Source organism: Ursus arctos, unplaced genomic scaffold, assembly GCF_023065955.2.
Source record: "Ursus arctos isolate Adak ecotype North America unplaced genomic scaffold, UrsArc2.0 scaffold_15, whole genome shotgun sequence".
Lineage (NCBI taxonomy): Eukaryota > Metazoa > Chordata > Mammalia > Carnivora > Ursidae > Ursus > Ursus arctos.
The window spans coordinates 16,866,948-16,871,599 of NW_026622819.1; the positions used below are offsets into that span (position 1 = coordinate 16,866,948).

The following is a 4,652-nucleotide window of genomic DNA, read 5'->3' on the forward strand; positions in this document are numbered from 1 at the left end:
CATTTACTTTGGTTAATCTAAAATTTCTTCATCTATAGAAAAGTCCTAAAAACCCAAACCATAATCTTTTTAGCCAAATAGGAAATCCATGGGCTCTTAAAATAAATAATCCAAAGGCATCACTAGCTCTTGGTAAGTCTAGGGACTCCAAAAATGCCATCAAGATTCAACTCTGCTTCTCTTATCTCTCTGTGTGGCTTTTCTTTTTGGTTCTGTGAGCAGGCAATGTCATGCTCCATTGTGACCCCATGGCTGAGAGTTGCTTCTAAGTTCATACCACATAAAACCCAAGAGTACATTTTTTTTTTAATTTGAACAAAAGTCTTAGAATAGTTTTGTTCATGGCTTTAGTCTGTTTCCAACCTCCCAGCAATCTGCGTGGGAATATGATCTCACCAATCAGTCTCAGCTGGATGGCCTGGCCATCCATTGAATATGATGTGGTCAACAACACCTGAACCATCGGGCTGAGCCTTTGGAAGCAGTAGTTCACAAGCAAAGTACAGCGATTTCCTAAGAGGAGTTGGGTACAAGGTAGGGAAGTTAATGTATAATCACTTTGACACTGCATGTTTTTGGAAAGTATTACATATATATATATATATATATATATATATATATATATAATGTTATATGACAGTATGAAGAAAACAGCTATTCCTCTTTAAATCATAGATACTTTTGAGTGTGAGATTACCATATATAATTACCAAAAGCAAGAACAGATGAATGTGTGTGTATCTATATATAAGGAACATAAAAAATAGTACAAGGAAATATATTCAGCATTTGCTTAATAGCAACTACAGTGAAAATATTTTTGTCATTCCTTTTAAACTAAAGCTTATGTTTCAATCAATCCTGGTGGACAGAAGGGTATGTATGACAAGAAACAATTTTTTACAACCAAGCTGATGTCAGTATCGACAAAGAAAAGCTGTTACTATACAACATTTCTATTACATAAAAAAGTGACACATCCAATAAATATCTACATGATATGTTTCTTTTGTATTGTATCTACTCAGTTTGAGTAGATTGTCTAAATTTTTAATTTAGATAACTCTAATAGATATTTAAATTTGTCTAGGTGTTTTGTTATGTAGGCGCTTAGATAAAACTTAGAATTTTAATGAAATCTCAAGGTCTTTCTTATCTAACACATCTGAGCTGTTTCTCCAGATGTACTGGCCTTCATTTAGACATCTCCTAACTTGCATTTATTTATTTATTTATTTCGTCATTCATTCATTCATTCATTCATTCATTCGATGGGGTAAGGCGTATTTCATCAAGAGAAAAAACAAAAGCAAAAATTTCCAAGGGCCTAATTTGTCCAAAGAAGTTGTGGCTGTCCCCAAATAAAACACTAAGGGGAGCACAGGTGTCTGCATGCCCCTAAGTGAATTAGATACAGGCACACATGCTCTGCCACTATGAGGAAACCTCAGGTGCACAGCGCTGCATAAGCAGGGGCCCCAGCTATGGGGTGGGGCTCACTCTGAAGCTACAACCCAGTGAGGTCAGGCAAGACGGTGCAGAAGGAGGACCACTGAGCTGGCTCACGGGTCAGACCCTAGCTGGTGAGCGGGGCCAGCTCAGGGCATGAGGGCAGGGAAGCCTGTGCTGCTTCTGGTAGAAGCACTCTTTCTCCGAGGGGCACAACACTACAGGGGGGTCTCTTCATTGAAGTAGGTCTCCAGGAGGGTGGCTCCATTTATCGGCTGCAATGGTTAGGTTTTGGCACTGCCAGGCACTTGGAGGCTATCCAGGGTATCCATTCTACCTGCCCAGGTAGCTGAGGGTGCTGGCCAGCTGCTGGGCCACTGCCCCCTTCCAGGCCCACCCCTGGCCTCAGCCACACGTCCAGAGGCCCATGCTCCACATACTGTGTCTCCAGGAAGTTCTCAGAGCTGTGCCTGCAAATGCAATGCACAAAGGGCAGGTCCGTGCGGAAGACTTCGTTCATAAGGCTGGATATCTTGCAGAAGGCCAAGGCAATGTCCTGGTGACTACCGTGAGTACCAATTGGAGGTCCTGCTCATGGCCCCCACTGGGTGTTGGGGGGGTCCCCACCAGCTGCTCTTCCCTGCTTGGGGCCTCTGCCTCCCACTCATAAGATGCCCTCATACACATGGTTCCTCATGCTTTGGCCCACGTGGGACAGCTGGGTGATGTCATCCTGGCAGACCCAGTGGAAGCTGAGCTGGCTGAGGTTGGGTGGTCTAGTGCCAGCCTGAGGCCCCCACGTGATGATGAAGGTGGAGCTCTTTCCTGGCCATGGCAGGCAGCAGCAGTGCAGGAAGAAACAGTTGTCATCAGCCTACAGCAAGTAACCCTGCAGGGTGGCTCGCAGCTTCTGCACGCTGGGGAAGCACTGGTCCCAGCCCTCCAGACTGGAGCACCCAGGCTGCAGCTCAATGGGAAATTTACACAGGTGCGAGTGCTGTGTGCTGTTTGCCTGGTCACAAGGGGCCACTGTAAGGGTGAGGTGGCTGAGGTGGATGGTGCTCCAGTGGATGAAGTAGAGGCCATCCTTGGGCTGTAGCTTGGCCGGCATGAAAGGCTTCAGCAGGGTCCATGGACACCATCTTGGATGCTCATCACCAGCTATTGAGGAGCCACCCACACACAAGTAGTGGCTCTAGTCGGCTGTCAGGCAGAAATAACTGTCCACTGCAATACCAAGGACAGGGCCACAGCCCAGGAAGGCAGGGTCAGCTCCAGGCACTTGTCCTGACAGTGGTTGCTGATGTGGCTTTCTTTCACCACATGGGTGATATCCTAGAAGTCATAGGAGTAGGCCCATGGTGCTTCTGGAGCCCTGTCCGCTGGCTGGTAACCCACCTCTTGGGTCTCGTTTTTCTTCCCAGATGGGCCGGCATGGTGATTCCTGCTGCTGCCATTGCCATTGGGACCCTCTGCCTGTACGGCTGCCACTGGATGCTACCAGTACCTGTCACTAGCACCTCATGTGCGGGGGATCCAGTGTCAAACTCAGGCCATCTCTGGAGGGGCCCGTCCCCTATCCTGGATATACCAGGGCTCCCCCAACAACCTGGCGTAGAAGCTCCAGGTGGCACACATACGCAGGGTGCCACCTGCTCCAGTGCAGCCAGATACATGACCTCCAGTGCGGCCAGATACATGACCGTGATGACCTGCTGGGAGACAAGGCCTGGCTGGAAGGCCCACACAAACCTGTAGGAGATGCTCCATAGGCACAGTGGCGTCAACACATCATGCGGCCAGATCTGCAGACTGAAGCAGTGTGGGATGCAGTTGTTGAAGCTGATCTTCTTGGCCACCTTCTCCAGGGGGACACCATCGCAGAGAGCGTGGTGGCAGAGATGCATAAAGACCATGCCCAGACTCTTGTTCTTAAGATGGTGGCTCTCCTCCTCAAGCAATAGCTCCCACAGGGATGCCAACATCATTCACAAACTCATGCTTGCCCTGCTCAAAAAGGTACTCAAAGGAGGTTGGGTTCAGGAGTGGCACCCCTGCTCTGCTTATTCTGAAGAAGACTTGGCCTCTGTGGGCCCACAGCCATACATGATGGGTCCTGAGGATTCATGCTATGCCAGTTCCAGAAATAAAACCTCATGCGGAAGTGCATTGTCAGGCTCACATCTCCCAGAACTCTAAGATGTGGTTCGCAGGCAGCCAGACCTGGGCTTGGGCATCGAAGAGAGCAGAGATTGGAGCATCGTGGAGTGATGCCGACTTTGTGTGCGATGTGGATCCAGACCTCCTCTGAGGTTAATGTGGCCTCCTTGAAGGTGACCCAGAGGTCCCCTCGCCAGGGCCAGGTCAGTGCAGAAGGACTTCAGGCCTCCCCTGGTGGCCATGCACTGACTCCATTCCCCTAGGGCCTTATGTCCTTGGTGGTGGCACCCCAGTGGCACAGAGGCATCCTCTTGACAGCTGGCTTGGTTTCTCACAATCACCAGGCAGATAGGTGTGGCCAGACACACCAGGGGGTGAATCTTGGTCCTTCCAGTGTCAGCTCAGGTAAGTCACTTAGCCACAATGGGCCTCAAGTTCCCCACTGGAAAATGGAGATGCTGAGAGCATTGCCATGAAAAGGTTGTGACATCTCTATGCGGTTCTGCATGTTACACATTCAGCACATCACCTTTCCCTGGGACTCAGGCTCCAACCCCAGACCCTGCCCCACAGCCACTGGCAGCCACCACCCTCCCAACTTGCTTTTAATAACTTGATGGTGAATAAAGAGAAATACATAATCAACACTTGCAAATAATGATCAAAATTTAAAACATGTTAATGTAATAATATTATTAGTTTGTAAGGTGTTACAATTCATATAATGCTCTCAGTTAAATAATTCACCAATATTTTAAAGAGAATAAATGAAAGTTTGGTAATCAGGTTCTTTTGTGCATAGAACACATTTAATTAGCACTAGTTGCATTTGTTAACAATTGCATTCTCTCTTTCTCTTTGTGTGTATATATATATATTTAAGTAATACATGTATTGGGGGTCCATACTGATACTTGTGTAAAAATCACATTTTTGCGACTTTATGAAAAATATCAATATCTACATATATAGTATGTGATTTTATAATTATCACAAATGATTTAAGTGGAAATAAAATTATAAAGTACAAAATCATCTGTGAA

General features: G+C 46.9%; 1 pseudogene; it reads right to left on the reverse strand.

Annotated features, from left to right (window-relative positions):
- Positions 1 to 1,782: 1,782 nt before the first annotated feature.
- Positions 1,783 to 3,916, reverse strand: LOC113260716 (non-receptor tyrosine-protein kinase TYK2-like; annotated as a pseudogene).
- Positions 3,917 to 4,652: the final 736 nt, after the last annotated feature.